This window comes from Phodopus roborovskii, unplaced genomic scaffold (assembly GCF_943737965.1).
Source record: "Phodopus roborovskii unplaced genomic scaffold, PHOROB, whole genome shotgun sequence".
NCBI classification, from domain to species: Eukaryota; Metazoa; Chordata; class Mammalia; order Rodentia; family Cricetidae; genus Phodopus; species Phodopus roborovskii.
The window spans coordinates 321,186-335,638 of NW_026126693.1; the positions used below are offsets into that span (position 1 = coordinate 321,186).

At 36.4% G+C, this 14,453-nt stretch overlaps 1 non-coding gene across 1 annotated transcript; it reads right to left on the bottom strand.

The window, feature by feature from the left end:
* Nucleotides 1-209: 209 nt before the first annotated feature.
* Nucleotides 210-313, bottom strand: LOC127214414 (U6 spliceosomal RNA). The gene has a single exon (XR_007833832.1). It is a non-coding gene; the product is annotated as a U6 spliceosomal RNA (small nuclear RNA).
* Between the last annotated feature and the right edge of the window lie 14,140 nt (nucleotides 314-14,453).

Genomic DNA, 14,453 nt, shown 5'->3' on the forward strand with positions numbered 1-14,453 from the left:
ACTATTAATCTATGTATTTCCACATGGTATGGTCTTACTGGAGAATGCCTGGATCTGATACTCCTTTGGTTGCTACATGGTTTCTCCTCCTGGCAGGCTCTCCCTATCTACCTTTCCCATAATTCTCCTTGTCTCTTAGTCCTGCATATCTTCCTGCCTCTATTGGCCAAACAGTCTTTTATTCATCAACCAATAAGAGAAACATATATACAGAAGAACATCCCCCATCAAATTTGTGTATCATGTTTGCATAGGGGCCATATTAATCTCTGCATTATTCCAATTTTAGTATATGTGCTGGCAAAGTAAGAACTTCTTATTCTTAAACAATAATTCTCAAAACAAACAAACCAACAAACTTTCCCAGTAGATAACATTCCCAGAAACTATCTAATTCTACTGGCCACTAATGTGTTCCTTTTCAGTATAGAGCATGTTATATGAATCATCATACATGTCAAGGAGTGGCAAATGTGTTGAGTTTTGAAATGTGTAATCAGATAGATACATGCTTCTGAAATATAGGGCTGTGACATCTCTGAATTGTAGTTTCCACAAAAGTCTCAGAGACTGTGAATAATTCTCTGTGGCTCCTGGCTCAGTCCTTTGAGCGTCTGGGTCTTTAACTCCCCCAATTCTACAAGCAGCAAATGGTTGATAAAATTAGTTTATCAGGTACAACCTGTTTCAGGAAGCCCTAGAAACAGACAACTGGTACTTAACAAAAAAAAAAAAAAAAAAAGAAAGAAAGAAAGAAAGAAAACCTGTATATAAGATAGACAAGTAAACCCAAATAGCATGTCCAATATCACTATGAGAATATAAATGAAGCCACAATTGAATATCATGTCATAACCAGTAAAACTGTAATCAGTAAGTGACAAAATAACCAATGTTTAAAAGGGTGTTGGAATGTATGAACTCCCAAACATCATTGCTAGGAACATAAAATGGCACTACAATAATAATTAGGAAATTTCTAATATATTAAACATATTTTCTCTTTTTTCCATTATGAAATTTTTTTATTTTTTATTTTTATTTTACATATCGATCCCAGTTCCTCTCCCTCCCTCCCTCTTTCCTTCTCTCCCATCCTCCCATGCCCCCCGACCATCCTGCACTCCCATCCTGCCCCCCACTCCACATGTAGGGTGATGCCTTACAGGAGGGGTCATCTAAATCTGTTATTTGGTTGTAGGGACTAGGCCTTCCCTCCTGCATCCAGGTTAAGGGAGTATCCCTCCATGGGGAATGTGCTCCCAAAGTCATTTTGTGCACCAGGGATACATTAAGATTCCACTGTCCGAGGTCCCTTAGTCTGCCCAGGCCTTCTAACTGAGACCCATGTTCAGGGGGTCTGAGTCGGTCCAATGCTGGATTCCAAGATGTCAGTCTGGGGGCCCATTAATTCCTCCTTGTTCAGGTCAGCTGACTCTGTGTTTTTCTGTAACCTGGTCTTGTCCTCCCTCTCTGTGTCTGGATTCCAGATCAGTTCATTGTTTAGCTTTGGGTGTCTACTTCTGTTTCCATCATCTACTACATGAGGGCTCTATGATGGTGGATAAGTTAGTCATCAATCTCATTGTCAGGGAAGGGCATTTATGGTATTATTTCCATTGTTGCTCAAATTGTTAGTTGAGGTCAGTCATGTAGGTCTTTGGACATTTCTCTAGAGTCAGTTTTCTCTTCAAACCATAATGGCTCCCTCTTTTGTGGTCTCTTCTCTCTCTCTCTCTCTCTCTCTCTCTCTCTCTCTCTCTCTCTCTCTCTCTCTCTCTCTCTGCTTCTTTCTTTTCTCTGGTCTATTACTCCCTGAATTGAATCAATCTTCCTAGTCCCACATGCTTTCCTCTCCTCCCCTTCTCTTTCTCCTAGTTCCCTCTCCATTCACTGCCCCCCCACTCCCTATATGCTCAGGAGATCTTTTCCCTTTCTCCTTCTGTGAGGGACCTTATATGAATCTCTTAGAATCCTTCTTGTATCCTAATTTCTCTGGCAGTGTGAATTATAGGCTGGTGATCCTTTGCTCTATGTCTAAAATCCATACATGAGTGAGTTCATACCATTTTCCTCTTTTTGTGACTGGGTTACCTCATTCAGGATAGTTTTTTCAAGTCCCTTCCATTTGTCTCTGAATTTCAAAATTCCATTATTTTTCCCCCCGCAGAGTAAATATGCCACATCTTCTTTATACATTCTTCAGTCAAGGAGCATCTAGGTTGCTTCCAGGTTCTTGCTATTACAAGTAATGCTTCTACGAACATAGTTGAACATGTCTTTGTTGCACTGATGTGGATCATTTGGGTTTATGCCTAAGAGGGAGAGTGCCAGGTCTTGTGGTAGACTGATTCCCATTTTCCTGAGGAACCACCATGCTGATCTCCAAAATGGCTATACAAGTTTGCACTCCCACCAGCAGTGGAGGAGTGTTTCCCTTTCTCCACATCCTCTCCAGCATGAATTGTCATTCATGTTTCTAATTTTAGCCATTCTGGCAGAAGTAAGATTTTATCTCAGAGTTGTTTTGATTTGCATTTCCCTGATAGCTAAGGATGTTGAACACTTTCTTAAGTGTCTTTCAGCCTTTTTGATTTCCTCTATTGAGAATTCTCTATTCAGCTCTGTACCATATTTTTAAATAGGGTTATTTGGTGTTTTGGTGACTAGTTTCTTGATTTCTTTGTATATTTTGAAGAACAGTTCTTTGTCAGATGTAGGATTGGTGAAGATCTTTTCCTAGTCTGTGGGCTGCTGTTTGGTCTTGTCAACTGTGTCCTTTGCCTTACAGAAGCTTCTCAGTTTGAGGAGGCCTCATTTATTAATTAACCCACACCTACAAACACCTGATTTTTGACAAACAGCTAAAAGTATACAATGGGAGGAGGAAGGCATCTTTAACAAACGGTGTTGGCACAACTGGATGATGGTGTGTAGAAGACTGCAGATAGACCCATGTCTATTGCCATGCACAAAACTCAAGTCCAAATGTATCAAAGACCTCAACATAAATCCAGCCACACTGAACCTCTTAGAAGAGAAAGCAGGAGGGACCCTTGAACAAATAGGTACAGGAGACAGCTTCTTGAACATAACTCCAGTAGCACAGACACTGAGATCGACAATTATTAAACATATTTTACCACATCACCACAATTGCACTTCTAGAAATGAAAATATGGGACCACAGCAAGACTTGTGCTCAATTTATAGATGTTATATTTGTATTAGGCAAAAATTTAATATAGCTAAATATCCAGCAAGTGGAAAATAGAAATAAATTTAAGTATATACATTTAATAATATTACTTAGAAATATTAAAGCATAACACTGACATACAAAATAGATTGGTCTTTTAATCATGTTAAGTAAAAGAAACCATGCATACAGAGTTAGACAACACATTATCATTCATCACATGAATTATAGGAAAGGCAAACCTTTTATAGAAGAAAGCTGATGTTTTCCAGTAACCAGGACTTGCAGCATTGAAACCCAACCTTAGGGGAACTCCAAGGAGATATCTTAGAGTGAAAACAATATTTTAGGTATCTTTTGTTGTCATAGCTACTTGCTGTTCATTTGTAATAATTCTTGCTTTTGTAATCTTTAAAGTTAATGATGTTTCTTGAAAATAAATCATATTTAAATGGTTAAAAATACAACTTATTGACAAATATTTAGTGCAATTATCTATACACTAATAATCGTTAATTTGTATTCTAATTTAACTTATTACAATAATAAAATAATGAGCTGTATTTAGAACACTCAGAACCTACCACTCTTATACTCCACATAGGTCCATACAACTCCCCACATGAACATTATTGATCTGGTGACTTTTCCAGTATTGAAAGTGTGGTGGGGAACCAGGTGGATTACTGTGAAGGAACACAGCTACAGAATTACTATGCTATAGCTCACACAAGAAATTAAGAGTCTCTACAGGCTTGATTTGAAAGACTGTTTTGATTTTTTAAATTATTAATGACTTTCATGATTACTTACTTGCTTGCCTGTGTAGGCATTTACCCTTGGCATATATCCTGCAAAGTCATTCTATTCTGAGTCATGTGGTCCAAATGATGTATTTTAAGACATTTATAATAGTTATATTAAAATTTAAAATGCTTTTTTTTTGAGTCAGAGTGTCACAAGAAACCAGTATTGCCAGCCATCAATGAAAATGAACAGATTGTTGTCACTTGGTCCAGTATTATTCTATTTATGTTTCTCTCACTTTATTAAAAAAGAAAATACAATTTATCTTTAAAGACACAGACTCAATTTCTCTTTTCAGTATCAGAGACCAAACCTAGGTGTTGCTCTTAGATAACCATTCTATCAGTAAACTAAATCTTCAACCGCAGAACATATGTTTGACAGCAACGCCACTATAATCTACCTTATGTTTCAGTCTCTTTACCAAACCAGGCAAAGCTGTCTGAGCAAGGAATTCAGAGATTTGAATGTGAAGTATCTGCATAAGCTCATGTCTTTGGACACTTGGTCTCCAGTTGGTGGTACTGTTTATAAAGATATAGAACCTCTGGGAAGTTTGTCATTGGGGGTGGACTTTAACATTTTATTGCCTGTCCTCACTTCCTTTTCAATTTGTTTCTTATATGTAAAGGAAATGTGTACAGTAAGCTTCCAGCTCTGGTCATGTGCCTTATTAGCCTGACCTCATGTCTTTCATGCAATAATAGACTATTTCCGACTGGAACGCTAAGTAAAAAAAAAAAATAAGCTCATTTCTGGCCCAAGTTTCTTTTCGTCATTGCATTTTTGTCACAGCAGCAACAACAACAACAAAAATATCGAATGCAGATGAATTATGATAGAAAGCTTCAAAGGGAAACAATCTATGGAGTTGAATAGAATAATCTGAAATTGATAGCTTTATCCATGAGTCAGTGGGGTAGATTTGTTTTCCAAAGCACAAAGCTTATTTCAATTTACTCACTTCCAATTCAAATAGCATTCTCTTTCCTGCAGAGAAAGGTGAAAAGTGCTGAACCAATTCATGGGTAATCTATTTGAATTCTAAAAGAATTCTAAAAGAAAAACAAATATTTGTGGCATCTATAAAGCCCAATATAAAATCCTGAAGAAAGGAAGCTCTGAATGGCGTCCTTTTTACAACTCCATAAATAGCCGGCTCTTGGATGGAAGTTTGATTGAAATATTTTACCTTCCTAGATACTGTGTTTACTTGCACGATTGCACATAATTTGGAGGTAGCAACTGTTTCCATGGTATGTGGAATACATTCACTGAAAGAGTTTTTCCAAGAAGGCAGTGGGCACTTCTTCAGAACTGGGAAAGCACAGCATTAAAATTGTGTGATATAATGACATAATACACAAGAATAGCTAAGTAAATTGGTGCTATTATCTAGAAACTCAATCTAGAATGATCAACTTAGTAAAAATAGGGCTTCTAAAAATCAGCAATACAGCAGCCAAAACTAGACACAACTTCTTCTTACTTATACTCCTTACTTATAATAATCTAGGTGGACTGTTTGAGTTATAAAGAGGAAGAAGTACATTGTACATGAAACCACAAATGGACTTGAGCTCCTTCAAATCTCATACTGCTACTTAATGAAATTGAATTCACATTGAAATAATTTAAAGGAAGTTTGCCTTCTATCATCTTTGTTCAGTATAGGTCTCCTGTAGGGTGCTGCATTTAGCATTTTGATAAACTGTAGTTCTCTATATCTACTGCACAACACTGGGGGCTCCATTCCAGCTTACTGTATTATAATAGCTCCTGAAATTGTTTTGTGTCTCTAACATAACGTTCAACAACTCTATCTGATAAATAAATGATATATATGTGAACCAATTTAAAAGTTGGAAGGAAGCATTAATGGAGGTTACTCATTAGGAAGAGTCAAGCTATGGAGATGAGGGGCTAACCAATATGGTAAAAGAGGTGAGGAAGGTCAAAAAACAAGGAAAGATAAAGAAGAATCTTGGAGCACAATTTCAGCAGATTCTAACAACAGTAGTAAAGAAGGAGGACATCTCTGTCAGACCCACCATTTAGATGAAGCACTTTGGGGACTATGTAAAGAATAGTTTGAATTAAGGAAAACTAAGATATAGGAAGATTAGCAGCAATGACATGCAAGAAATAACATATTATCTAAATAAATGGTATTGACAATGGTGATAGGATACAAATATTTGGAGACTTGTATTGCTCAGGAGTTCATATCATTAATTTAGCATTGTTGTATCATTATAGCTCTCTATATAGGCAAACTTTTCTGTATTAAGAAAAGACAAATGAAATTTGCAATTCATTTACCCAAGTAAAAGGGGCTGAAAGCAAGAGTGAGCACCCAAGGGAAAATAGGAAACCAAGAAGGAAGAAAGGAAAGGAGGGAAGAAAAAAGGAGGGGAGGGAGGAAGGGAGAGAACTAGGGAGGAAAGATAAAGGAAGAAAAGAGGGAGAGGAAAAGGGAAAAAGAAAGAGAGAGCGGCAGGAAGGGAGAGGGAAGGGAGGCAGGAAGGAAGGAACAAATGAACAAATGAAGGAAGGAACAAAGGAAGGAAGGAAGAGTTGTTCACAGTTTGCAATACACCTTACTCCAAACTGCTTTGAGTTCTATTCCGTTTCCTCTCTGTAAACATGCCCCCAAATTTTAAACTGATTGAGAATTTTCACCAGTGCAGACAGAAGACACGAGGCAATCGTGGATGACTAGAACTAGATGCCATAGGGAGGAGCACTGAGGATCTGAAAGCTCAGGTTTGCCTCCCCCATTCTCAGCACCATCACACAATTTCTTCCCAAGACCAGTCTTTGCCTTTTAAAACCTTGTCTACTTGTCTTATTTTCTCTATTTCCACTACCTACTTTTTTCTTCCTTAATTATAACTTCATTGTACTTAATTCATAAAGATACCACAGTCATGTTAAGGAAGCCACTCAAATACTCCTCAGTCCAAATTCTGTACATCTCAGTGAACTACAGAATTCAGGTGGCTATCTAAGGCTGTGGAGTGTTGATTGGGGTTTCATGTTTTTGTTGTTAATAATAATTTTATTAATCTATTCACCACAACAAAAGAGAAAATTCAAAAGGAAGGTAAAGGTAGAAAAAGCAAATCTTTATATTCTCTTCCATGTCCTTTTGTCTACATTCCAACCTCCCCCATCACCTAGTATTATCCTTTCTTGATCCGTGATGGTTTTTGCAGTTCTTTGTAAGTTCTAGGTATTAGCTTATTGTCATAAATATAGCTGGTAAAGATTCTTTAGCACTGCATGGATCACATAGTTGATACTTAGGGCTAGTTCCTGTGGTTTCGGAGTGCAGTTCAGAATGTCCTCCTCAGTGTTTTTAGTAGCATTCACTATGGTTTCTTCTAGCAGAGGGGGAAGGATATTATATTAAGGTCTTGAACTTGGTTTTTGTACAATGTGAAAAATAATATTTTTTCTTCTGCAGATACAAACCCAATTTTGTCAAACTCCATTTGTTGAATAAACTATTGGACTGAAAAGTGAACCTTAATGGAGAAAATGTTCCCATCAGGTTCAACTCTAGAAGAGCCTACAGGTGCAGTTTCTAGATGAATGACGGCTGTGGGAGGGCCTAGCTCACTAGGTACAGCGCTACATCTGGGCAGGTGACCCTAGGTTGTGTGAGAGAGTAGGCTGATCAATTAGTGAAGAACAAGCCAACAATCATCCTTCTTCCATGCTCTCTGCCTCAGTTACTCCCTCCAAGTTCCTGCCCCGACTTTCCACTCTGCCTGTCCTTCATAAATGACTTTAAAGTTTAAGGTGAAATAAATCCCCCTGCACCAGTACTGGCTTGTGGTCCTGGCTTTATTCAGTAACAGAAAAAAAAAAACAAAAACAAAAACAAAAACAAACAAACAAACAAACAAAAACTAGGATGGGTATCTCTTTCCCGTTTCCAATTTCTTTCTTTCTTTCTTTCTTTCTTTTTTTTTCTCCCTTTGTCATAATTATGTGTTCGTAGTTTTGCTGGTTTATTTCTGAGTCTCCTATTCTGTTCCACTGTGTCTATTTTTCTGTATTTACGCCAGTACCAGAATGTCTTTATCATAAAAGCTCTGTAGAATAATTTGAGGTGGGTCATTGTTTTCCCCCAGCTGTGTTTCTCTCTCTTTAAGATTGCTTTGACTATTCGTGGTCTTTTGTGATCCCATGTGAATTCTTGAGTTGTTCCTTCCAGATTTGTAAAATATGACACTGGAATTTTGATGGGGACTAAGTTACATCTGTGGGTTAGTTTTCATGGTACAGACATTTTTGTGATATTAGTTCTGTCAATCCAGGAGCACTTGTAAGTGTTTTGAAAGATTTATAAATATGTGAGTGTTGAAAATATAGTATTTAATATCTTAAGATCCACCACATAAAAATATTAGAATTTACTGATAAGTATATGAGAAAGGGGAATTATCAAAGTTTTGATAGTTTCCTATTCAATTTAGCTGTCACATGTGTGTTTGTGCACACACACACACACACACACACACACACACACACACACAAACTTTTTTAGAAATGTGGCATTTTCTTCAAGTCATCTATCCTTTCAGGTCTATTCATTGGGACTTTTTCAGTTCTTCCTGAGAGGGTTCCATATCCCTGGATGAAAAGGAGTTGTGGTCAGTGAGATCTTAGGATACATCTCTGATCTACTGGGTCTGGTCTATGGGGAAGAAAATCTGACTCCATCTTTTCTCCACGTTCCAAACTGGGAAAGAACATGTGTTTCTATATGCTGTAGCAAATAACTGCAAGATTACCTAATACAGATTACTTCTCAGCTTTGGAGGCTACAATTTCAACACATGCTGTTTGGGGCCAGAATGAGGCATCCATGGGACTGTGTCCTAACATGATTCCAATAACTCAAATCCATATGAGCAAATTCATAGGTAAAAAACAGAAAGATCAAATATCCAAAATCTGCTTTTTATTATTTAATAAATAATAAACCACATTAACGAAGTAAACCATATTAATGAAGACAAGGTAATAGAATGGAAAAATATTATCACTTAAAAATAAGTGAAAATTGGCTGTATAATTAATTCTTATTTTTATAATTAAATTTTTATAATTAAATTATATTTATATGTATATAATTAAATTCTTCAAAATATGTAGATTCCATAAATAAACATATAAATACTATAAATAAATGTACCATAGAGTTAATAATTCACAATTTGTTAAGTCAGATTATAGATGCTTTTAATTTTTACAGCATCTTGTATATTTTTATGAACTCTATAATAAATGTATATGACATACAATTTAAATACATATAGAAGAATTTTAGGTCAGAGAGAAATCTAATTCAAGGCTATGCCTCTCAAATTATGTGAATTTTGGATAGCTTTTCTTTTACTCCCAATGCTGCCTTTTCTACTTAAAATATGCAAATTGATGGCGGCTGTCCAGAGATTCAAAGCACCATAAAAATTCATGGCATTATCAGAACTTTTTAAATGAAGATCTAACAGTTAATTAAGTGCATAATACATATGTATGAGTATATTGTATTTTTTAATAGAACACACAGCTGCTTGCTAAGGGCTTGAAATCCCACTTAAAAATGTTTAATCCTATGCTAATGATTTAAAGAGAAAAGGAAGTGGCAGGCGATAACATTTTGTTTTAATATTAAATATTCTTAGTGCCACCGGACAACTCACTATTTCAGTATTAATTAAAAGGTTTTTTTTTTGTCTTCAAATGGCTTCTTTCCCTGTGGTAGTGTCCCTATTTCTTAAATTACCTTTAACGAAGAACTCTGCATTGCTGACTTGAAGAAAAAAAAAAACAACAAAATAAAACAAACAAACAAAATAAGAAACAAACCACAAAAAAACCAAAACTCTTGTCTGCTATGTTGTCAAAATTGTGTGAAGGCTGAATGAAGTTAGCAGTATTTTGTAAAAAGTGAAGACATTTTTTCAGTCTCCCAAGACATGTCAGGTGACCTGGCCATCATCCCCTGCCTGCCTGCACATGCTTTCTTTTTCATTCAAATAGAAAAACCTCAAACAGAATTGGATAGAGATCCTGCCATCAGCCCACATCCTTCCATGTAATGACTGGAAGTCTAACTGACTGCTCTGCAGCCAGCCTGGCTCTTTGCTCCTCACAGAAAATAATGGATGGGAACACTGCTTGCTTCAGGCTCCTTGAGACCTTAAGTGATCAGCCACACAGTCTTGTTCCACTTGGAAGAAGGAACTCAGAAATGATTCAATTTGGTGGTTTGTGACCAGCAGTTTTTCCTCTAGCTTTTCTGTTCCCTGTTCATTTCACAAAAAGAGAGAAGAGCTGCTTCACTGAGCTGCTGGACTCGATCTCTGGGGCTCTGGGAACTCTTGATGCATTTTTCTTCCTAGGGCCTAAATAGAGGTCTTTGTCCCAGATCCTCTACTCCAATAACTAAAATGTACAAGCAGTAAATAATAATTTTTAGTGTAAATTAGCAACTGTATAACCTGGGTTCTGACTGATTTTTGCCCCATTCTTTGGAGTTTTACATCCCTAACAAAAATATTTAATGTTTATGATCCACAATTTAACTTACAAAATGAATATTAACAGTACCTAAGTCATGGGTATAGTCAGAAACAAATGAGTTTATACATACATACAGGTGATACATATGTATATCATGCCTCAAACAGTGCATTGTATACAGTAAGGAAAGCACAACATAAATGAAATGTTAGCACTATAAAGGCTTATAAAATTTCCAAACACAAAGAAATAGACTTTCAAATATTATAGTTCTAGGCTGAGACAAGAAAACTGCAGTGAGTTAAAGGAAAATTTTTGTTATACTTTGAGATTCTATCTAAAAGCAAAATGCAAATACCCTAGTCCAGTTGACATGGACACTGGGAAGGCATACTCAGGGAGAAAGGACACATTAGGAAGAAGGAGGCTGCCTGAACTTGCAGTACCTAACTTGCAGTGTCAAGAAATTAATTAATGAGCAACAACAAGGATAGAAGTGGGAATTTCCTAGGATGTTCTGGGTAAGAGTCATTTAGACCCAAGATGTATTCAAATCACTGGACTGTGGGATCAAAGCAGCATGCAAGAGGGGGCTACATGTTCCTTAGAGCTTACCCTCCAGAGGATCTGAGAGATCAACAAAATGCTTGGATTGACTCAGAGCAAACACCATTAACAGTTTATTTACTGGGCAGAAAGCTTCAGCCCTCCAGCTGGGATCCTGGGTGAGGGTCTGGCTGGTGGAGGAGGGCTCCTGTGGAAAAGCAACAGTTATTTCAGACAGTATTTCACATAAAGACTTAATGACTCCTTAGGCTTCAGCCAGCCTCTGACTCAGTTCTGAATAGTGTGCTAGCAGGTGGTGAGACAGCTCCTGGAAATGGCTAGGCTCTTGGCTTTATTCCAGTTGCAGTACTATAATTTTGTGCCTACAGCAAACCTTTCCACAAATTACACCCACACTATAATCAGCTTCAGAGGCCTTTTGTGACTATTTATAAAGGGCACACTTTAATTCACCCTTATAATTTAGCTGGTAGCAATTTCTAGAAAAGTTTTAACAGCTATGCAATGCAAAACTGCTTTTATTAAGTGCACAGTCTCCTTTATAAGTGTAGAACATGCCACAAAGCCATGAAATGCTAATTAATACAACTGCCACCAAATTCCTATGTAAAACTCTAACATCCCTCATTTGTCAGCAATTGCAAAGAATCTACAAGTGCCTCTGAATTGTCTTGGCCTATTCTTGACCTAAACCAAACATTATAATGAAATTTGCAGAGATTGTCCATGTAGCTGGCAAATATGTCACAGGAAGTAAATGGCATTCATGCACATTTCCCAGCACTAGAGGAGATGTGGAACCCTTGTTAACATGTACATTCTGAGTTAGGATGGGTGTGATGGAGCACATGCCAGGGTAGGACCATTGTGAGTAGTAACAGCTGGTGTTAGGATGGTTGTATCTGGGGAGAATTGTGCATCTATTTGACACAGAGTGAAGGACTGCATCAGCAAATCCTTTTGGTGGTGATGAAACTCTAACTGAAGTTGAAATTGGAAAGCTAACCTTCACATTGTCAGTCTTGATCATCTTTTCATTTTCATCATTATAATAAAAATAAAGAACAAATATCCATAAATAGATTCATAAAATGAATTCACAAGTAATCAGAGCCTCTATAGCTGTGCAGATGACACAAATGTACATATTTGTGTATATAGCCCATCATTGTATCAGAAGGCAAAACTATTCCTCAATTAAATTTAAATTTCCTACTGCAATTTATTTATTCATTTTTTTTTTAGTGAAAGTGTGTAGGATATAGCATGCACTTGTCATAGTGCCTTAGTGTGGGTCAAAGGAAAACTTGAGAGAGTCTGCTCTCTCCTACCCTAGGATCTTGCAATTGAATCAGATCACCAGGCTTGTCATCAATTACCCCAAGCCAGTAAGCAATCTTGCCAGCCACTCACTCAGATTTAAGACAAGGAAAATCAGATATTACTCATTGGAAAAAAGTCCCTTTTCCCGCCAATCCCATGCCTTATCAATAAAGTGAGAAAATTCAATCAAATTATTTGTATTTCTTTCTATGTGTACACTGTTAATAACATGCCCAATTGTTTTAAATTAATGTATGACATTTGTCTACAGCCTAAATCATGTGTTACCTGCATACAACATCATTTCTTTGGTTAATAAAACATAATGAAATGAATGACAGAATTATTTTGTTGTCATTCATCTGTGTACTATCCTCATACAGTAAGAACAAATGAAATGAACAATCTCAAATGTTTAGAGAAATAATACCTGGAATTGAAAATGGCTTGTCTACTAATAATTCTAGGTTTGTTTGGTAGTATTTCATATTTTGATGAAGAAACTCAGTTTTCAAAGTACATTATCACATGTCAACAGAATCATATAACTTAGAAGAATACTGATAGTTTTCAGCACTATTGTCTACGAAGTTCTCTGAGGAGAAGCAGTAATACAGCATTTGTAGTTGTACATCGAGCACAGCCTTCACAAATTGTAGCACTATTTCTGTTCTACTTTTCTCAAAACCACAGCATTTTAAGTGTTTTTCTTGACTGTCAAAGATGCCTTCCAGCTTGAAGGGAAGATGATTCAGAAAAAGAAAACAAACCTATAATAATTGTGTAGCCTAATTTTAATTATATCACTGTTATTTATTTTATGTAGCTCTGAAAATTCTGCTTTCACCTTTTTGCCTAGCTACCTCTTTATCTCTATAATAGATAAACACAGGAATATAAAGACAAAATTTTGCTGAGGCATTAATAGCTCTTTTGTATTTATACTACATACTAGGGGTATTAATGTAGCAATTAAGGTTTATTATATTTGCTTACATGAATTTTACGTATTTTTACTTTTTCCTAGAAATAGTTTCACCTTAAAAGAAAACTATAATATAATAATAATAATAGAAAATGATTATAAAATGAGCATTTATATCAACTAAAATAATATTTTCCAGGAGGAAAAATTGAGTAATTTAATCCTCCTCTCAAGATTCTGCAGCCAATGAATAGCAGATCTGGCTTCAAAGACAATAGTTTTCAGTATTTCACATTTCCTCAAAATTTCTGCCCCAAATAGCCAAATAGCTTCTTAGAAAATAGAATAAAACATGAAAACCCCTCACAGTATATACTCAACTGCTTTAATTGTCTTCTATGAGAAAAACACCTAGATTAAACAAGCTTTTTTTTTCAATTTATTATTTGTTTACACTTACTGCTAAAAAGAAATTATTTACTTTACAAGAACAAGAGAAAGGAAGAAGATGAAACAGTAAATTTTCTTTTTAAAAGTTCCTAAGATTGTTCACAACATTTCCATGATAATCTCTCTGGGAGATTGTTTCACATATTATGAGGAGTAAAGAGGGTGATCCAAGTGTCTTGACACCCTACATACCACCTGTTGTGTTTACAGATCCAGAAATGAGCCAGGGCTTTAGCAAGATGGTCTAACATTTGTGTGCCCATGGAGTACAAATGCCCCACAGAGGCAGCTCCCACCTTCCTTAGCAGATAATGCTTGAGTCAACAAGCACTATACATTATTATTGGGTATTTCATCAATGCAAGCCAAGAATGTTTACCTCCTCCTTCCTTTTATGTCAGTAGGATGGCTTCAGTCCACCCTCATTCCCTCTTGTTTTGTTCATAGGCTGTAAGTCATAGCTCCTTTTCCTTTTCATCTTCTTTTTGTTTGTTTGTTTTTCTAGACAGGATTTCTCTGTGTAGCTTTGGAGCCTGTCCTGGAACTCTTGCCTGTAGACAAGGCTGGCCTTGAACTCACAGAGATTCCCTATATCTGCTTCCCAAGTGCTTGGATTAAAGGTGTACACCACCACCCACA